At 41.1% G+C, this 23,173-nt stretch overlaps 1 protein-coding gene across 1 annotated transcript in view; it reads left to right on the forward strand.

Annotated features, from left to right (window-relative positions):
• Positions 1 to 23,173, forward strand: part of LOC124721217 (putative uncharacterized protein DDB_G0271606) — a 30,353-nt gene that overhangs the window by 2,192 nt on the left and 4,988 nt on the right. The gene's annotated exons all lie outside the window — the stretch shown is intronic.

Consider the following 23,173-nt stretch of genomic DNA (forward strand, 5'->3'; position numbering starts at 1 on the left):
AAAATCGTAACCCAGAGTTGCAATGCTGGGAGACAGAAATCTCCACCCCCCCCCCCCCCCTCACTCATTATTAAAGTTTTTGCTATCATTTATTTAATAATATAAAATTCCCAACGGGCAGAGAAGCTAATTTTAAATTTAATACTGTTTCTTCTTCTATAAACGATTTTTTAATTAAAAACTATTTGTTTAATACAGAAGACAAAGAAGTTTATTTTTCCTTACACTTAAGTATGTCTTTCTAATAAAGGGTACTGTCCACGAGCTACAATTTATTTAATAATATAATATAAATTTTAATAATATAAAATTCCCAACGGGCAGAGAAGCTAATTTTAAATTTAATACTACGGTCGCAGGTTCGAATCCTGCCTCGGGCATGGATGTGTGTGATGTCCTTAGGTTAGTTAGGTTTAAGTAGTTCTAAGTTCTAGGGGACTGATGACCTTAGAAGTTAAGTCCCATAGTGCTCAGAGCCATTTGAACCATTTTTTTAAATTTAATATTGTTTCTTCTTCTATAAACGATTTTTTACTTAAAAACGATTTGCTCGTGTAATACAGAAGACAAAGAAGTTTATTTTTTCTTACATTTAAGTATGTCTTTCTAATAAAGGGTACTGTCAACGAGCTACAAGTTCATTTCTATTCAGCTGAAGCCACTGATCTATTTCGTAATATTAAATGACCAGCATATACTCGTATGGAGAAGGGTAGGAAGTAAGATTAGGGATGATCTTTGGAACGTGGAATTAACCAACTAACTAAACCTAGTTGCCGTAACCATCACACTCAGCCTTTTATTGATCGAAATTGGAATTTTAATGGCAATCAAAGTTATAAGCAGAGCTAAAACACAGATTTTTTAGACTGTGAGTCTGCGTATTTGTACACACATAAAGAGAGCAAAATGATGCAGGTAGTTATAACATCATACGCGAGTTAAATAGTGATACAATTTTGGAGACAGTTTAATCGTCGAGAAAAAGTGAGCTAGGAGCGAAGCTCACAGGACAAACCATTGGTCACCCCCAGTGCAGCGAGCCTCAGTCAGGACACTCCAGTACAGTGGATGTGCCACTCGCCTCTATGCAACTGGAGCGATCGTCGTTGTACGGGAGATGTATTCGCAATTGCGGTTATGAACCACCATCGGCTGTATATTGGAATGACGACAATGAAAATTTTTCCAACCCGAATTTCCCGATTTAAGCGAGCGGTCGCATTAACTGCTTCGGATATCCGTGCACGAATCACGGCCAGACCTAAACTTCCATGTCGTCGTCCCTGTGTCACAATCTGCACTGGTACGTTACGTATATTCCCCTCTAGGAATGACATATTTATTGAGAATCGAAGGCCTGGTACTGCCGAATAAATACGAGTAGCAGTGTCTGTGTTAATAAGAAGTACGATGCAACTTTCCTTCAGACATGCATGCTATTTCGTATTCCTATTGTGGTTGGATGTACGCACGACCATGTCATTAATGAAACTGGCCGATTTGTTGGCATATCAACGCGGACTGCCCAATGTGTCTACAAGATATGATCGTTGGTTAATCTAAGAGGCCGCAGTATTTATTTATGTGCTATTAACCGTGTCAATGAACTTTTTTAAATTTCTTGTGAGTTGTAGAATCGGTAGATTGATGCCTTCAAAGGATAGGCAGTAATTTAAGTTCGGACTGGCTATATTAGTGGTCCCAAAGGCTTGAAAACAGCGATGGATCCAGGGCTCGGTTTTGGAGGGGATCACAGGTCACTGTTTGTGTTTTTACCGCTGTCTTCGCCCCCTCTTAACTTGACAACAACAATAAGTCGTTATCAAATCTTCGAAGAAAACACTCGAATAACGAATTCACGGTATCCAGATAGTGATGGCTCCAGTATGCAAGTATCTGATTGTCTATACATGACATGCATGTGGGGCCTGAAGATGGCATTATTGAGATGCCGAAACTGGTTGTCTCAATAAAATAACTTGTCAAAACGCACGGCTGTTTGGCGATTTTCCTTGGTAAATATTTGACCAGCCGCTGTCCCGTATCCACAATGGAGCAATAGAGAAGTTTTAGAAAGGTTAAATATTGCTTTTGATGAGTGTTCTACGAGTAAAACAAGTGTTTACGAGAGGTATAAGCGTTTCGAAGATGGCCGTGAAGACGTCGAATATGACGAGAGCTCTGGATCCCCAGGGCATCATTAACCTGTGAAATCATGAAAAAGTGAAAGAAATGATTACGAACAATTGACGAATCACAGCCAGTAAAGTTGCAGATGATGCTGGTAGACCCCGTTCAGCCCTGACCTTTTTTTGTTTTAATTTGATTTACAGAGTACAGCAAGGCCAGGAAATTTATTAAAAAAATCTTTTTCAGTTAAATTTATGAGAAAGGGACTCACACGTTGTTGCGGGTTACGGTTTATTTATAAAACACATGCTGTATGCTTCTCAAGTACGTAGGACTGTGATTGAAAGATCAGCTGCATATTTATCACGTTCTCATACTATTTAAGCAGAGAATAGAATATAAATTAAAATAATTAATGAAAGTCATAGGTTAGCAATCGCTGATAAATCATTAGTAATAGTGAAGTAGACAAAGATATCATTATTTATATGTGTGAAACTATATTAAACATTATTATTCATTCAGACGTAAACTAGAATATAAATTTAAAGAGTTAGTTAAACCATTGGAAAACAATCGCTTAAAAATCACCAACAATAATCCAACAGACCATAAGCCTGTTACCTCTGTGTGTAAAACTGCTTGAAATAACTGTTGTGCTTAAAAAGACATGAATATACATACCATTTTTCGCTACGAATTTCCGTTCTGCTATTACATCGAGTTAATCTACACATACGTTTAGAAGTCTGATCGTCAACGAATGGCAGATGATCATAACCGTCAAACCCCTTGTCGTCGCAAGAAGTATGGGCAACAGGATTGCAGTTTATGTCCCTCAGGCTCAGTTCCATCCTCTGGCTCGTGTACCTCAGGTCATTTATTCGCGGGAGATGCCATTTCCAGTCGAAATTTCATCAGGCCCTTAAACCTTTCTGTTCAACATTATTTCGTTTCGTGGCTATTCTGTATTCCATCCAGCTGCTCAGTGCAAAAAATCGTTCAAATGGCTCTAAGCACTATGAGACTTAACATCTGTCATCAGTCCCCTAGACTTAGAACTACTTAAACCTAACTAACCTAATGACATCACACACATCCATGCCCGAGGCATCTACATCTACATCTACATACATACTCCGCAATCAGCCATACGGTGCGTGGAGGAGGGTACCTCGTACCACAACTAGCATCTTCTCTCCCTGTTCCACTCCCAAACAGAACGAGGGAAAAATGACTGCCTATATGCCTCTGTACGAGCCCTAATCTCTCTTCTTTTATCTTTGTGGTCTTGCCGCGAAATGTAAGTTGGTGGCAGTAAAATTGTACTGCAGTCAGCCTCAAATGCTGGTTCTCTAAATTTCCTCAGTAGCGATTCACACAAAGAACGACTCCTTTCCTCTAGAGACTCCCACCCGGGTTCCTGAAGCATTTCCGTAACACTCGCGTGACGATCAAACCTACCAGTAACAAATCTAGCAGCCCGCCTCTGAATTGCTTCTATGTCCTCCCTCAATCCGACCTGATAGGGATCCCAAACGCTCAAGCAGTACTCAAGAATAGGTCGTATTAGTATTTTATAAGCGGTCTCCTTTACAGATGAACCACATCTTCCCAAAATTCTACCAATGAACCGAAGACGACTATCCGCCTTTCCCAAAATTGCCTTTACATGCTTGTCCCACTTCATATCGCTCTGCAATGTTACGCCCAAATATTTAATCGACGTGACTGTGTCAAGCGCTACACTACTAATGGAGTATTCAAACGTTACAGGATTCTTTTTCCTATTCATCTGCATTAATTTACATTTATCTATATTTAGAGTTAGCTGCCATTCTTTACACCAATCACAAATCCTGTCCAAGTCATCTTGTATCCTCCTACAGTCACTCAACGAGGACACCTTCCCGTACACCACAGCATCATCAGCAAACAGCCGCACATTGCTATCCACCCTATCCAAAAGATCATTTATGTAGATAGAAAACAACAGCGGACCTACCACACTTCCCTGGGGCACTCCAGATGATACCCTCACCTCCGATGAACACTCACCATCGAGGACAACGTACTGGGTTCTATTACTTAAGAAGGATTCGCACCTGCGACCGTAGTAGCAGCGCGGTTCCGGACCGAAGCGCCTAGAACCGCTCGGCCACAGTGGCCGGCTTGCTCACTGCAGCTAAGTCGAGAAAATAGAGAGTGACCTTCAAAATCCATTTCCTTGTCCTAAATCAAGTAAGGTAACACTCCATTTGTTGATCTAAGGTGATCACCCCGCCCACTGACAGGTTATGCCTGCGTAAGCAGAAGGACTTGCTAGCTAAATATAGATTTTCTTCCTTTTTGGTGTGAATTTCAGAACATGGCCACACCATTAGAACCCGATTTCTGTCTTTCCATTGTACAACAACTATCTTGTCATTACTTGAAACGGGCAGGAGTGATTCTCGGACCATCTTCATTATGAAATTTAAACCAAAGAAATGCTTAAGTTCAACATGATTCGTAAGTAACGATTTACCATTTTTTCTACTGAATACATGTTTGTCAGTTCTGATGCAAAAGTAACGAAATCTTCAGAGAAATACTGACAAACCGTAATGAGTAGTGTTTTTCTATATCACTAGAACCTGAAAGAAATGTATGGTATTCCCAATATGTGATGTACACAAAAATATTTTGAACATCGTAGAATAAATTAACATGTACTTCATCTCAGTATTGGAAGCATGTATGGAGAGCAAACTCTTCTCGTCAAAATTCTTCTCTCTCCCTAACCACCTCCGCTGTGTCATCGATTTAGAAGGCTGAGAATTCACTTCATGGAAACTCTTCTGGTATTACACGTTGTTGTAAACATCCACAATGGGATAGGTTCACTGACGAAAATTTTGGCACAGCAACAAACTTTTCATTTTCATTACTGGTTTCGACACAATTTCCTTTATCGCTGCTTTCTTCTGAAGATATTTCTTTTATATCACTCACCAGCAGTTGTAATCCACCATCAACATGAGCATTGTTTTCAGACGAATCACTGACGTCTGATGTTCGTTCAAGATATTAAGGATTTCACTTTGGAACAAAACACTTTCACCAGTTGGCACCTGAGAAGCACAAGCAACAATATCGCACTTGCAGTACATACTTTTTAACATGAAAATGTATTTTCACTAACATTTCTTAGCTCAGAATTAATTCACACATGATTTTCTGGGTGAATGATAAAATTTAAACAAAATACTAACCTGCATGCCAGTGACAGTTGTTATTTGTCACACAATAAACAGCATACCTTGAAAATAAATAGAAAAAGGGTATTCTGTTGTAATTATTACACCTGTTTGGATAAGAATATAAAATCGTCGTTCATTTAAACAACATAATTTGAAATAATGCAATATCTTACTTTCTTGTTGCGATAACACTCGCAGACGATCTAAATTTTCCTTTTATAGAAATATGCCACCAACAATTGGAATCCTAATTGCAGCCGTACCAAATCTGGCGCGAGCCTATATGAGCCAGAAAAATGACAAGAAGCCGAGAAAATAACTGTACAAATTGAACTGCTTTTTTTGGTTATATAACTTGTGACAGCAAAATTTGTTCCAAAATTGTTACATTACAAACCAAAAAAAGGGGCGAACGTAAGTTGCTCAGGAGTCGCTATGTGATAAAAATGTTGCAGAACTAGTGAAACATTTCATACCAGGTGATTAAAGGCAGGTATACGGATGTAACGTCGAAACCAAGGCTCAGTGGTCCCAGTGGAAAGAAATTCTGGATCGCCAAGGACGGAGAAAGCTCGACGAGTGCGGTCAAATCTGAAGGTTATGAAGACAGTGTTCTTCGATATTAACAGGGTAGTGCATCACGATTTCTTGCCACAAGCTCGAACGATCGATAAGGAGTACTCTTTCAATTTCAACGCTCTAACATCCAGATTTGTGACGAACAAACCACGCTTTTTGCATCACGATAATGCATGTGATCACACTCCGTTGTCTGTTCGTGAGTTTTTGCCAGAAGCTATACCGTAATGATGCCCCAGCATCTGTACTCGCCAGGCGTGGCCCCATTTGACATTTTTCTGTTTGCAACAATAAAGAAAATCTTAAAGGGTCGTCGTATTACGGGTACAGATGAGATTCAAAACGCGTCACGGAGAGAGCTAAAAGCTATCCCAGAGATCGAGTTCCAGAAGTGTTTCGGCGATTGAAAGAAGCGCTGGCGGAAGTTAATAATATCTAATGGGGAATATTTTGAAGATGTTAACACTAATGTAGAGGAATAAATAAAATTTTTGGAAAAAAATATTTTAAACACATTTTGTATATAAAAATATAAACACTTCTACTAAAAAAAAAATTTTGTGGTTGTCATGACCCCAACGACCCTCCCCCCTCCCGCCTCGAGGGAATGCTGCATCACAGACAGGGACCGTCACTCCTTGTCATTTCTAACCCTGCAGGAACTGCTGTTGTTAGTGATGTCAGTTTCCAAGCGAGGACCGCGAAGGCAACCGCATGCAGTCGACATTTTGAGTCGGGTACTTCGCAGATGCCGGTTAGTAGCTGAATGGAGTAGTTTTCGAAATGCTGCAAGGACCCGAGTGCACCGACGCTATGTGCAGGTGTGTAGTTGATCAAGCCGGAGGTAGTTCTCTCATGTTTTCCGGATATGACTTGGGCCTATTCATTCAGGTCACATTCGACACAGACTTGGATTCATTTCAACATTCTCGGTGATCAAGCGTTCTCCTTTTTTTCTACATCTTCTGTTCGCAGGGCCGCACCTCTATTGCCCCGTTAAAGCAGCGGATTTCAGTCCCAAAGAAAATGCATGGGACTGTTTGGAACAGCAGATGAAACATCTCAAGAATTTAGCACCTCTAAGGAATGCAATCCTCAATCAGTAGCATTAGCTGGATATAACATGCCTGAAGGACTTATGGCCTCTCTTCGTCACCAAACTGAGGCCATTATCGAGGTTTCCTGGAGATGACTAATATGTGCTTTTTTGCGCCAGCAAGTAAACTCTAATATTGCTTCTTAGGCACATTTTCTAGTGTATCTAGGAAATTTGGGGAGTGAGTGAACGGCTGAGTACTCAAAAATGGTTCAAATGGCTCTGAGCACTATGGGACTTAACATCTTAGGTCATCAGTCCCCTAGAACTTAGAACTACTTAAACCTAACTAACCTAAGGACATCACACACATCCATGCCCGAGGCAGGATTCGAACCTGCGACCGTAGCAGTCCCGCGGTCCCGGACTGCAGCGCCTAGAACCGCACGACCACCGCGGCCGGCGGCTGAGTACTCACTAGAAGGGAGCAACCTACGTGGAAGTGAAGAAACCACTTTGCTTTGGCCTGTGTTGTTTAAAAAGGCACGCAAAAACAGCATTTTAGATATCAGCAGGCACTTTCAAGGCACTCGGTTTATAGATGGAAAAAAATTTCTAATTTATTTGTTTACTTTTCTGTGTAGTTGCAACTGATTCCTCTCTCCTAAGTCTACAACAGGTTACAGTATATGGCTAATGATTCATTAATTAAAGTTATATGTAGTTGCGTTTTTCTTTTCAGCTTCACTGCTTGAAATACATTACGTTTTATTTTGATTTGCAGCCGTAAATTTTATTACTCTTGTCTGTGAAATTGTCCTTTCTTCCTCGTGGGAGAAGGAAGCAGTAATACAGTTTTATGGCAAATTTTGCGAGAGCTGAAACCCACGCAGTAGCCATTGAACCTGAGTAGTATCCTGAAAATAAATAACTAGTAATAAATTACCTTTCCACGGCCGAAGCACTGACGGAAAATTACTTGCAAGACTTTCGGTGCATCGGATGTGGAAATAATGGGTTTCTAGCTCATTTAAAATTCGTACAACTTTCAGTAAATGAAAATTGCAGCAAAGCGCCATTTTCTTCGTTAAGGACCGACGTTCCGACGAGTGGTGGGCCATTGTATGCAGAATACTATCTCAGGAGCGCAAAGCTGGTGTCAGACGCCACATTCTTTTCATTATGCACGTGGAATAAGCAAGAGCAACCTGACCCAGAATACCCAGACAGGAAGACGATACATCGAACAAGCTTTCCTAGCAGACACAACCACTAGGAGAAATTGTCGGATGTGAAAGTAACTTTCGGGCGCACCGCAAGGGAGTACTATAGGGCTAAAACTGTTCTCGCTTTGAATTATCTGGTTCATAATGTCGGAAGCTCTGTGCGAGTGTTCGAGGATGATGCTATTTTATACAAAAACATGACAACGCCAGAGAACTGAAGCAATGTTTCAGAGGATCGACACTTGTTCAGGGTCAAGCAGTTGACCCTCAGTACAAACAAGTGGAATGTACTGCCCACCAATATGCTGAAACATCAAATCATGTTCTATTACACAATTTGTGCTTATCACCGGATACAGTAACAACCGTAAAAAATTTAAGTTTTTTTAAAAAAAATGTATGTGAAATTTTATGGGACTTAACTGCTAAGGTCATCATTCCCTAAGCGTACACACTACTTAACCTAAATTATCCTAAAGACAAACACACACACCCATGCCCGAGGGAGGAATCAAACCTCCGCATGGACCAGCCGCACAGTCCATGACTGCAGCGCCCTAGACAGCTCGGCTAAGCCCGCGCGGCAAAATACTTAAGTGTGTTTGTGTCAAGAACGACGTGCAATGCAATGGCTTATGAACCTAACTGAAAAAAAAAAAATGGTTCAAATGGCTCTGAGCACTATGGGACTTAACATCTGAGGTCATCAGTCCCCTAGAACTTAGAACTACTTAAACCTAACTAACCTAAGGACATCACACACATCCATACCCGAGGCAGGATTCGAACCAGCGACCGTAGCAGTCGCGCGGTTCCGGACTGAAGCGCCTAGAACCACTCGGCCACCGCGGCCGGCCACCTAACTGCAAGGTAAGCTGATGTAATCCCAGTAAAACGTAACTCACCTGAAAGAGGCAGCTGACAGAGGCAGTATTGAGGATGTCCATTATAATTGTCCGGGCTGTTATGCCGTCGTCGGTTGATGAATTTTGTATCAATTCCCAACGTTTCGTCTCCGACTGCGGGAGACATCTTCAAGGGGGTCCGTAGGTCGATGGAAGGTCCAACACCCACTGGCTCGCTACTGTCAGTAGCGAGCCAGTGGGTGTGTTGGACCTTCCATCGATCTACGGACCCCCTTGAAGATGTCTCCCGCAGTCGGAGACGAAACGTTGGGAATCGAGACAAAATTCATCAACCGACCACGGCATAACAGCCCGGATAACTATAATGAACATGATATTTCCGGCCGTGAAAGTCTACATTTTAGTATTGAGGATGTACATACCCCTAGTTTGAACTTTGTGGAGCAGGCAGTGTCAGGTGAAATTTTATGAAAACTTAACCTCAAAAATAGCATTTTAAGGCAATGTTTCGTTAAGAGAATATGATTCAGCATTTAAGCTCATTATTTAAGTCTATAAACTCTCGTTACACTACTTACGACTAAATGAATCGATTATATTAAAAATGAAAAGAATTTAAATCATACAATAATTTATTAATTTTGCTACGAACAATTAATTTGCAAAACATTGAGTTTCATGGTCACGTTCGATACACTTCTTCTCGATCCTGGTCGAATCCAAACTTACGATCCATCTCGAATGACCCCTATCTCCGACACGACGCTAAAAACTAATCTTAGCTTTGATCACGAGTTGACATCAGTGAAATAAGTGTGGATAAATCATTTGCCTCAAGCGCTTTAGGTGAAATGCGGGAGACCTAAATCTTGATGGCCGGATGATGATGATGATATTTGGTTTGTAAGGCGCTCAACTGCGCATTCATCAGCGCCCATACAGTGTCCCAATTTTTACACAATCCAATCTAGCTACTGTCACGAATGATGATGATGAATATGATGACGAAATAATGAGGACAACACGAACACCCTTTCCCCAGGCAAAGAAAATCACCAAGCCAGCTGGGAATCGAACCCGGGACCCCGTGATCTAGAGCCAGCAACGCTAGCCACTTTTTTAAATTTTTTATTTATTTTTTTTCATTTCATTTTGTTCGCTTTTGTTCGTTGCATCTGCTCGGGCGGTCGTCGTAAGACATCCGTTTAAGTTTTTTGTGAATCGATTAACTCAGTTTTTTATTACCGAACACGCTAAGCTACCGTGCCGGCATAAATTGATCTCAATTTGTTTGCTACTGCTCGTTGCATTTGTTCGGGGGGTCACTAGACCACGAGCTGCAGACGATGGCCAGATGGAAATTTGAGACCCAAGCTTGCCTTGTACGCCATCTCACTCGGTAAGCTACACTATATTGGGAAGTCAAGTGCGTATAACTATTGCTATGGCCATTAACAAAGGAAGCACCCCACTTCTAACGGCCAAGAGCAAATAAAAATGAAATGAAAGTACGAAAAACTGTTTGTACTATCACCAACCACGGACTGCCAGATTATAGTACAGATAGTAACTGAAAGAAATACGCAATGAGGTGAACAGAGATGACGCGTTTATTCAAAGTCAATAATTATACTGAAGTCACCTTGATTTATTATGGTCCCCTGGACGTTACAAAAGGAGGGACACTGTTCTTAATAAGATGTGTGATCACCGCAGACGGAAATGTACGATCTGACCCGTGCTCCAATGCTAGCCACAAGGTTATCAACGTGTTCCTCCACCAGCACGGTTGAGAACTGTTGGACGGCCGACGATGCGTGCGGACGTGATACAATATGTTTCTCCAGCGCAGATAAACACGAGATAGATGGGATGTAAGTCGGGGAAAAGGGCAGGCCAGTGCATTCGCCAAATATCCTTTCGTTCCGAGAGCTCCTCTGCCTCCACTGTTCGATGTGGTCGTGCATCGTTATCCAGCAAAATGAAGTCAGTGCCGAAATCTCCCACGATATGACGCTCATGGGGAAAGAGTTTAGTGTCGCAATAATGTTTACTGATGAATGTAACGAGTTCAAAGAGTTGGAGGTCAGTACTCCCACGTCAAATTATGTCTCCCCACACCACAAAATCAGGATTACCAAGAAGATCATGTTTGACGATGTTCCTGGGTGCATTGAGCGTTTTTACCTGTTGGCCTGGCAACGGAAGACAGCAAAACGAAAACTGAAATTTTAAATTTAGCATTTGAGAAATCTTTCACGCAGGAGGATCGTTCAGACATACCGCCGTTTGAGTCCCGTACAGATTCCCGTATGGAGGACATAGTGATAGACATCCCTGGGGTTGTGAAGCAGCTAAATGGGTTGAAAATAAATAAATCGCCAGGTCCTGATGGGATTCCAATTCGGTTTTACAGAGAGTACTCTACTGCATTGGCTCCTTACTTAGCTTGCAATTACCGCGAATCTCTTGCTCAACATAAAGTCCCGAGCGACTGGAAAAAAGCGCAGGTGACGCCTGTATATAAGAAGGGTAGAAGGACGGATCCTCAAAATTACATACCAATATCCTTAACATCGGTTTGTTGCAGGATTCTCGAACATATTCTCAGTTCGAATATAATGAATTTCCTTGAGACAGAGAAGTTGCTGTCCACGGATCAGCATGGCTTTAGAAAGCATCGCTCCTGCGAAACGCAACTCGCCCTTTTATCGCATGATATCTTGCGAACCATGGATGAAAGGTATCAGAGGGATGCCATATTTCTTGACTTCCGGAAAGCGTTTGACTCGGTGCCCCACTGCAGACTCCTAACTAAGGTACGAGCATATTGGATTGGCTCCCAAATATGTGAGTGGCTCGAAGAGTTCTTAAGTAATAGAACCCAGTACGTTGTCCTCGATGGTGAGTGTTCATCAGAGGTGAGGGTATCATCTGGAGTGCCCCAGGGAAGTGTGGTAGGTCCGCTGTTGTTTCATTGGTAGAATTTTGGGAAGATGTGGTTCATCTGTAAAGGAGACCGCTTATAAAACACTAATACGACCTATTTTTGAATACTGCTCGAGCGTTTGGGATCCCTATCAGGTCGGATTGAGGGAGGACATAGAAGCAATTCAGAGGCGGGCTGCTAGATTTGTTACTGGTAGGTTTGATCGTCACGCGAGTGTTATGGAAATGCTTCAGGAACTCGGGTGGGAGTCTCTAGAGGAAAGTAGGCGTTCTTTTCGTGAATCGCTACTGAGGAAATTTAGATAACCAGCATTTGAGGCTGACTGCAGTAGAATTTTACTGCCGCCAACTTACATTTCGCGGAAAGACCACAAAGATAAAATAAGAGAGATTAGGGCTCATACAGAGGCATATAGGCAGTCATTTTTCCCTCGTTCTGTTTGGGAGTGGGACAGGGAGAGAAGATGCTAGTTGTGGTACGAGGCACCCTCCGCCACGCACCGTATGGTGGATTGCGGAGTATGTATGTAGATGTAGACATAATGTAGTGGTCCTTCGAGTAGCACTGTTTGTGGTCCGAAACGTTCTCAGTGCACGCGAAACAATCTTGTGAGCAGTATCAAACTCCCAGGCTATGGTCGTCACACTTCGCCCTTCTTCCAGTTTCCCAATGATTCTTCCTGTGTAAAGTCATCCAGATGTCGTCTCGAGGCCATATTGTAATGAAGAACACCACCACTATGCACTGTAACTGCTCACTGATACACACACTGCCTTTTCCCATTCCTTTAACTGCCCCGTGTTGTCGGGCCGGTATCGTTTGGCGCTGCAGTCACGTTGAACTCAGGCTGTGTGACGTCCATCTTTCTTGGCACGACTGGGAGACCTCTGGCGACATGCTTCCACACTTTCATTCATTTCCACCAAGGTGTTAACACGTTATCTTACTCGGCAGAGCTTTGCAGAGAAGTGCACAAAGGTTGGCTAATATAAAGACTACATAACCAATTTCACAGATAATACCTCTTTTATGACTCGTGTGAATCTACTGGTCCTAATCTTCTGTGATGTGGTATTATTTCTTTAGCCACATGCATAGCTTTAAGATTCGTTAATTTTCAAAATAGATTGTGTACAAATGCAGAGTTTCATAAGAGTGCACATTCAGAGTAAAAGATTCATTCTGGATATCTAAGCACAAGGCGCTTAAAAAGAAGTACTGTACAACACACAATTATGACTAGCAGATTCACAGAAACCATAAATGAGACATTATTTCGCAAAAAGACAAACATTTGCTCGAAATAATAAGACTGATCAGCCAAAACATTGTGACACTGCCCTTTGCAAGGCTAGATGCCTCCTCTTGGTGTTGTGGCCACGTGACACAGTAAGAAACGTTTGTAAGCCGGGATTATCCTAGCGAAGATATGCGCTGCAAATGGAGACATCCACTGAGATAACATAAAAAGTTTTCGGTTTACTTGCAGCGTCAAATTTGGATAACATCCCAAGCTTTCGATGACTACCTCCGTCATCTTCGTCAGGAGTAAATCTGACTGTCGTGGACCGGTGAGGCTTCAGCTTTTATAAGCAGTGGACGGCTTCTCATTGGCTGGATGACGTCACGGTGAAAACGGCGCGTACCGAGGTGGCTGCCTCTATATCCATAGATTTTCTTTGCGCGCTTTATCCAGCGTTGCTTGCAGCGCCATCCATCGCAACAGGCGGATAACTGCGAGGAATGTGAGAAGTCTTCCGCTGCGCTCTTTCTTTATCAATTGCGCGCTTCCATGCATTGCTGAGTGCATAACCGGAGTCTCTGTTGAAATTATTTTCACATAGTCCAATTTCAACTGCTTCCCTTATGACAGAGTCCCAATAGTTTGAAGCGTGAGCAAGTACTCTTGTTTCATCGAATAAAATCTTAACTGTGCTCAACCACCGCCGATTTTTCTAGATACCTGTTTTTCAGGCCACGCTCATGTTCCACACAGCGATCGGCAACAGTTCTTATACATTGGCCCACATAATTTTTGCCACACTCGCAGGGAATGCTGTAAATTCCCGGTACTCTGAGGCCGAGATTGTCTTTCGCGGGTCGCAACATCTCCTTAATCTTCCTGGGTGGCCGGAAGACTGGTCTGATTCCCTACCGGCTCAGGACTCTGCCGATCTTGCTGGTCGTTGCACCGCAGAATGGTAGCCGCGCGATGTGTTGGTCCTCTTCATCTGTTCGAACAGCGACCTTCCTAGGTTTCTCCGCCAGAGTAGATCTGATATCACGATCGAAATATCCATTTTTTCTGAATACCGTCGTCAGATGGTTAATCTCGGAGCCGAGATGATCCTTGTCCGAAATAGTCCTTGCTCTGTGTACCAAGGTATTCAGCATAGCTCTCTTCTGAGCTGGGTGGTGAAAACTACGCGTGTTTAGATATAAATCTGTATGCGTCGGTTTTCTGTACACAGAATGTCCGAGACGTCCATCTGATTTTCGCTCCACCAGCACATCTAAGAAGGGTAACTTCCCATCTTTCTCCACCTCCACTGTAAATCGTATGTTCTGATGTACACCATTCAAATGGTCAACAAACTGCTGCAGTGCCTCATTGCCATGTGGCCAGATTAAAAATGTATCGTCAACATACCTGAAGAAGCAGGATGGACGTAAGGGAGCACTGTTCAACGCTCGTTCTTCGAAATCCTCCATGAAGAAGTTAGCTATGGCTGGTGACAGTGGTGAACCCATGGCTGTTCCGTCAGTTATTTCATAATATTTTCCAGCATACAAGAAATAGGTGGTCGTCAAAGTGTGTCGAAATAACTTCAGTATTTCAGGAGAGAAATGAGCAGCCAACAGTTTTAACGTATCTTCCACTGGTACCTTTGTAAACAAAGAGACCACATCTAGGCTGATCATGATGTCATTCGGACCTATCCTCATCTGCTTTATGATGCCAACAAACCTTTTTGAGTTATTAATATGATGGCTACAGTGGCTGACTATCGGTGCTAATAATTTGGTTAAGTATTTTGCCAACCGATATGTAGGAGACCCACTAGCACTAACAATAGGTCTCAACGGGACCCCATCCTTATGGACTTTGGGTAGACCATATAACCTGGGTGGCCTTGGTGCTCTTGGTCGTAGATTCTTGATTAGTTCTTCTGGGAGGCCAGAGTTCTTCAGTAGCTCCCCTGTCTTCCTGCTAAGTGCTGCTGTAGGCTAAGTGCTGCAAGGACTCCATCGCGAAAGACTTCGTAGTCATATCCACTGAGATAGATTTGACAAAGGTCAGATAATTATTACACAGAGCCCATGAACGAATACCTCGAAAATAACGAAGCTGGTCGAATGTTCACATGCTACTGTCGTGAGCATCTATGGAAAGTGGTTGAAGGGCAGTGAAACTACCATTACATGCTAAGTGGTTGGACATCCACGACTTTTCACAGAACGTGGGCTTTGGAGGCACGTCTGCTCCGTAAATTAAAATAGATGGCGATCTGTGGCACCCCTGGCGAAAGACACAGTGCCAGTGGACTCACACGTCTTTCGGAGCACACCATTCAGTGCACGTTGTCAACCAAGGGGCTCCAGCGGAGACGATCCCTGCATTTTTTGGCCCGACGACGTCGTTAATTATGATTGAAGTGGGCTCGGGATTATAGAGAATGGACTGTGTACCACTAGAAATGTGTCGGCTCATCAGATGAATCACATTTTCCTAAAAAACGGTTGATGGTCGTCTCCACAAACACTGTCATCCAGACCAATGGACACTTAAATCTACAACACACCATGGACCAAGTCTGGTGGAAGCACTACTATTCTATGATAGACATTCTCCTGTGCTTGCATGGGACCTGTGGTATAAACCAAAGACACTATGTCAGCTGTGGACCACCGGCATCCCTTCCTGCTCAAAGTCTTCCCTGACAATGCTGCCATCTTCCAGTAGTATAATTATCCATGTCTTGAAGACAAAATGATGCTGCAGTGGTCCGAGGAGAATGCTAGTGAAACCAAGTTAATGTCTTGGCCACCAAATTCGCCTGAGGTAAATCCGACAGTTCCCATCTGAGTTGCTATTGAACACCATCACCACATACAGAAAGCAGTGGCCATTTATTTGCAGGACTTATATTAGTGTGCATTGACACCTTGTTCCACATAGCTCCACAAATATACCAATGAACTGCAGATTTGATGATATGCAGAATTGGTGATAGTCTATATTGCATTACAAAAATGGCCCAGTATGCTATTAAGCAGGTAGCCATAAAGTTTTAGCTTGTTAGTGTATGTTAACACATGCAGTTGCCATGCGGGATTAGCCGAGCGGTCTAAGGCACTGCAGTCGTGGCCTGAGCGGCTGGTCCCAGCGGAGGTTCGAGTCCTCCCTCGGGCGTGGGTGTGTGTGTCTGTCCTTAGGATAATTTAGGTTAAGTAGTGTAAGCTTAGGGACTGATGCCTTTAGCAGTTAAGTCCCATAAGATTTCACTCACATTTGAACACGTGCAGTATTCACACAATTTCCCAGGTGCTGAGTTGTTATACATTCTTCCCTTATTTGTCATTTAAATGCAAATATGGAGTTTCAGTTAGGTGAATAAAACACAGGAGCATGGAACAGATTGTGATAAATATCTGGAATGCAAAATTGCAAATATCAGCCAAAGCACCTGAGAAGATGCATCTGATAATTCTAGAAGAAGACGGCTGGTAGGTTTAGATGTGGTTGTTGTTTGTTTCATCTTGACTTCACAATCTCATTTTCATTTTTGGTACTGAACTACTGCAGCATGAATACGCTGGAAATGATGCAGCACTGTCACATGTTGCCCTTGTCATGTGTACATGCTGTTTCATTCAGCTGTGTTTTAATCACCCAAAAATCCGCATTTGCAATTGTGATGAATAAGAGATGACACAATGACTGCTATTGGTAGCTATGTAACCTTACAGGCATCGTATGTTTAACTTATTGCCAAATAACATCTAATTCAGGGCTCTTGTGGATCTCTGGTCATAACCCCCTGCTTTATGGTACAGTGAACTGTGCTTCTGAACTCTGTAAAGATTTGTAAACCTTCAGACAATGATAGTACACAAATGCAGTGTTTTACAGGTCAATGACATTAACGAGTGGTACATCAGATCTGTCTCCATATTTTAAAATAATTTTTATTCACTTTTAACCATTTGAGCTGAAGAAGTTCCCTTGTAAATAGTTTACCAAGCAGGTATCTTAGCTGCTAGTGTGGTTGTATGTACAGAGTTTTTATACTGTAGGGGAAAAATCACCTAGCAGGGGTTCAGTCAAGACTGAAATCCATGCAAACAGCTTCATGTAGAGCAAAAGAGCATATTTTATACAAATTTTCCATGAATTTTGATGACTGTAACCATACCCGTATGTGACTGTATGGGCCCTTTTTATGTAACTTATCATCTGCAATAAATGTAATGAACTCACTGCTAATGGTGCAACTACAGCAAAACATACATGGCTAAAAGTTGAATGAGACAAAACAGTGTTTCACTCAAGGTGGTATCCTTAGAATAATCTCTTTGCCAATCATCCACAACCCTCAATATATATCTGCTGCACGGACTGTGAAGGCCAGAATAGACTAAGAAAATCTAAATCTACAACTACCAGATGTTTTCTCCTAGAGTTCTCAAGTGCATCTTCTCTGGTGCTTTGGCATACATCTGCAGTTTTGTTGTTGTAATATGTACATAAAATAAACCCAAACAAATATATTACTGCTCATCATGTGTTTCATTGAGTGGTTGATTAATTATGTATGTTCAACATTGTTCAAGTGTGGGGGCAACCTAGAGTAATGTGTAATACAGAAGTATAAACTTCAACAGCCAAGATGGCTCATTATCATTAAAGATTTGTTGACCAGTTTTGGCAAATGTAAGTTGCTACAATTATATCATATGCAAATACATCTCAGTACATCTCCATCATGTGTACAAAACACTGATTAGCCAAAACATTATGACCACTGCCTACCATGAAGTTGGATGCCATCGGGTGGCATTGCAGGCATGTGACATAGTAACAAAAGTATATAACAGGAGCAGATATGGATGGGGGATCACCCTAGGGAAGATACACACTGCAAATGGAGAAATCCATTGAGATATGCAGCTTTGACAGAGAGCAGATTATTATTACGCACAGCCTGTGAATGAGTACCTTGAAAACTGTGAAGCTTGTCAGAGGTTTGTGTGCTACTGCTGTCAGCTTCTATGGAAAGAGGCAAAAGGACAGTGAGATTACCACTAGGCACTAAATAGTTGAACATACATGACTCTTCACAGAACATGGTGTTCGGAGATTTGTCTGCTCTATAAAGTAGGATAAATGGTGATTTGTGGCATTTCTGCTGAAAGAGCACAATTATGGTGCATGCACAAGTATTTTGGAGCACACCATTCACTGTAAATTGTTGAACATGGAGCTCCACAGCAGACCACCCCTATGTGTTTACATTTTATCCCAAGACATCATCAGCTATGATTGTAGTAGGCACGGGACCATCGGGATTCTACTGTCGATCAATGGAAAGATGTCGGCTCAGTGGGTGAATCACATTTTTGGTGCATTAGGTCACTGGTCGTCTCCACAAACATCATCATCGAGGTGAATGGCAGCTCAAAATTTGCAGCATGTGACCCCCTCCCCTACCCCCCCCCCCCCCCCCCCCACACACACACACATACCTTTATTGTAACTGCAAAACACTAAAAAGTATTTTGGGTATTTAAGGTAAACTGTTTTGGTAAAGGGCTTGTGTGTGTGTGTGTGTGTGTGTGTGTGTGTGTGTGTGTGTGTGTGTGTCAGTCAAAATCATCTCTCTTTCTTGTGCCGTAGCTATGAGCCTGACTGTTCAATGTCGAAAATTCCTGAGAGATTTCAGAACACAAACACATTCATAAATGTATAAACCATGAAGTGTCATTATTTCAAATTCTTTAAAGAGTTCCCTTCATGGCTCTCTGTGGGGAACTCCTGCCATAATTCTAATAGCACTTTTTTGAAGTTTGGAAGTATGTTTTGTCATACTTGTGTTTGCCCAGAATATCACACCACATCTAGGTAAGCTGTTCATAAATGCATCATAGGTACACAACAATGATTCAGTGCTGCAGAAGTCCCAAAGCCTTTTTAGTACTTAACAACATTTAACTAGTTTTTTATTTGGAAATTCTAGATGCTCTTCCCATCTCAGTTGTTCAACCAACCCTAAGCCCACAAATTTTATGGAGGGGCTTATACAATACTAAAACTCTCATGCAATCTCTAACTTTTCTTCTTATATTACTTAAATTCATTCATACCATTTTTTCTTCCTTTATAAGCAAAGCATTATCTGTAATTCATTTTCCCACCTATTCATTCTTTCAGAGACTTTCTGCTGATAGGTCACCATCAGTGCATCATTTTATTGAAATGCTCCTGTCATTGGTAAACAACAGTGCATTTGCTGTAATCAAGTGTTTTGGCAAACTCATGTATATGAGGGTATGCTGAAAAGCAGTGCTTCAGAATTTTTTATTCTGTTTTCAATATCGGTCGAGGTGTTACGTGTCACGCATATTACTTTGCCAATTTTCCTGCTTTGCTGACACAAGTTGCAACTTGTGTGGCACCATGCTAGCCACTATTTAGGAAAAATAAAATAATACCACTTCCACATATTTATATGCTTGAAAATGTAATTATTATAAAAGAAAAACTAAATAGCAGCAGTCCAAGCACCACCAGTAATGAAGCTGTACATAGCTACCACACAAGACAAATAAATGATGTAAATCTACAAAAGAAAAACACAAAACTATTACAGAAAGGCATACTCCACCCTGGCACCAAATTGTACAATGCACTACCCAAATCGACACAAATAATAATGGACTTAAGCAAGTTCAAATCAATTGCAAAGGATTACTTGGTCGAGCACTGCTTCTATATAGTAAGGGAATACCTAGAAAAACAAAACTGCCTCACTGATTAAGACTGTTTTTATAAAATGTGTAGAGTAAGAAAATATTGTATAATTTTATCTTTTGTTAAAATGATGTCTGAAAAAAAAGAAAAATATCAAGGAACATTTATTGTAATTAATGAATGGTCCCAAAAGCATGATTTTGAAGAGTTTTTCTGCACATGGAGCACCCTCTCTTTCAGCATGGTGATGCCAGACCACAGTCAAACACTGCAACATCTGCAACAATCTGATGTCTTGGGTTAACTGTCAATTGACCATCCTCCATACAGTCCAACTTGGCCCAGTCCAATTTTCATGTTTCCAAAACTTAAGAAGCACCTTCAAGGATTTGATAGCGACGAAGCAGTGCAAGCAGATGTGAGGTTGTGGCTCTGTTGACAAAGTCAGACATTCTGCAGTAACAGCATCAACAAACTGCCCTCCTGTTGGGAGAAATATGTTTGTCACCAGAGTGGCTTTTGGAAAATAAATTGTATTGCAATGTTTTATTGATCCTCTTCATTTTTGTACATAGATATAAACTGATATGGAACAAGTCAGTTTTATGAGAAGATGAGATGAGACAACATGAGTTAATGTGATGATTATAAATTTCATATCTAACACAACATACAGGATATAACATTCAATAATAGCTATAAGCAGATATATATGTATATACTTATTTTTTTCGATTCAAATTGTGATTAAATCTAAAAAAGATACAGGTATGGATACTCTTCATAAGAATGCAAAAAATCAGTTGGATGTTTACCATTCTTACTGCATCATGTGATCATAGCTTACATCATCATCTTTTTTGCACAAAAGATATAAATGACCACTATATCATCATACTCTGCTTATGAATTTACAACAGTTAATCTAGTTTTTTAAAAAAAATTACAGTTTTTGCAGTATCTTTGTGACCATAGTTTACAACTGCAGATTTTTGTGCAAAAGACACAAATTAGAAAATTAAAAGATATGTACAATTTATATGATGACATTATGAAAATGTGTTGTATGATATTCTATTTCTTTGTAATAACAAATATTTATTTATATTGTAAGAACATTTACTGAGGAGATAGTTGTGCACAGATCCTTGAGTTTTGCAACCTGTTTCATTGTTTCACATTTAACACAATCTATACAAATTTTCCACTATCACTATTTATTACAACAACAATGCACACATTTAGATTTGAACCTGACAAATACCCAGCTACACCCTAATAACACTTCTGCAGTAGGTAGTTGTGAACAGCTGTTTTATATGCTGAAATATGTTTGATCATTTTGATGTCACAAAGTAGTTTGTTGTACAGCTTATTTCCTTCTTGGAGTGCTCCAGTTTGTTTGAGTGTTGTATCTGAATATTGGAATTATATATTTTGGTTTCTTCTTATGTAATGTGAGTGAATACTTGAAGTTTTTTGAATAAAAGTTTAGATGAGCTTCTGGGAGTAGCCCTTTCCATGGCTCATGCAACTCAACTCTCTTTTGGGCTGTGAAACAACTTTCACTATTTTGCTAGGGTAGTCTGTGCAGTTGAATGACCACTGTGTCTGGATGGCTTAGTGGTCAGAGTGTTTGCTTAGAAAGCAGGAGACCTGGGTCCGACTGCTACCCTCACACAAATTATCAACTTTCCCCAATGATTTTAGTTAATGCCCACTCACAGCCAATGTCTGTAATTCCTTTATGTCCTAACTTTTGTTGCACTTGAGTTTTCCCAGAGATTATGCGGTATCACAGTAGAGATTCTGCTTTGGCAAATAACACATTTTTATTTTTTTGTTTGCTGTGCAGCTTGATAGAATTTTTATGCAGTAATAGATGGTGTTCAATTTATTGGATACATACATTGTCCAACTATTGACAGCTACTGTCACATGTGTGAAGGGCACACATGCTCATGAAGTTCAGACCTCTGCAGAACCAGATTTGAATATTGTTGCCTCATCTTATCCATACACAAGTGGTACCTCGTGTCATTCATGTGACAGGCCTGCAGATGACATGACTGGAGTATTGAAACTGGTTGCCTAACAAAACAATATCAAAATAATGGCATATTTCATCAACCGGCCACTGTTCCATCTCCTGAGCCCAAGATGGAGTTACACTTAAAAATTGCTGAAGCTCCAACATGTCGCCAAAATTTCTTACTTTCAAGGTAGTTCCCTTGGAAGCAAATATATTTATCTCAATGCCTCTGCTGCTTCTGAGATGGATCCCAGAAGTCTTTCTTCATTAATATGTTTAGTCCCCTCTGTCATTCTACTAGAGTTTTCTCCAGTGTATCAGATCTTCATCCTTCAATTAGATTTTCATGTTTGGGAGGTGGAAGAAGTCACACAGAGCTAAGCCCGGTGAGCATGAAGGCTTAGGAGCGACTATCTTCTTCTTTTTAATCAAACATTCCTGAATAATTAAGGCTGACTGTAGTCATCTATTGTCACGGTGGAGCACACAGATGTTGGTATGTCACTTCTGTGGGCATTTCCTCCTCATGTCCAACACACACACACACACACACACACATATATATATATATATATATATATATATATATATATATATATATATATATAAAAACCAAATGTTGAAACATACTTTTGGAGATAATGCTTTAGGTCAGACACAGACTTATGACTAGCATAACGATTTCAAAAATGAGCAAACATCGAGTGATAATGATGATCAATCTAGATGACTATCAACTGACATCACATTAGAAAATATGCAGAAAATGAGGTTTCTGATTGCGGAAAACTGTACACAGACCATCCAAGACCTGTGCAATTCTTTGTGAACAACATATGACAGTGTGAACATATCCTGCCAGACGAATTGAAAATGTGAAGCTTCAAGACAGTCCAAACTTTCCTTCAAAGGTTTCCACTGGTGATAAACGTTGGGATTAAACCTAAGACCCAGAAACTAAGCAGCATTTGTTACAATAGAAGATTCTTCTTTCGCTTTGGCCAAAAAAGCTCGAAAAGCCAGGAGTAACATTGCACAGCCAGAAGTAACATTTCAGACACAGACACATACACACAAACATATATATACTTGTGCGTGCACACATGTGTGTGTGGTGTGGTGGGGGGGTGGGAGGGA

The sequence above is a fragment of the Schistocerca piceifrons genome, chromosome X (assembly GCF_021461385.2).
Source record: "Schistocerca piceifrons isolate TAMUIC-IGC-003096 chromosome X, iqSchPice1.1, whole genome shotgun sequence".
Lineage (NCBI taxonomy): Eukaryota > Metazoa > Arthropoda > Insecta > Orthoptera > Acrididae > Schistocerca > Schistocerca piceifrons.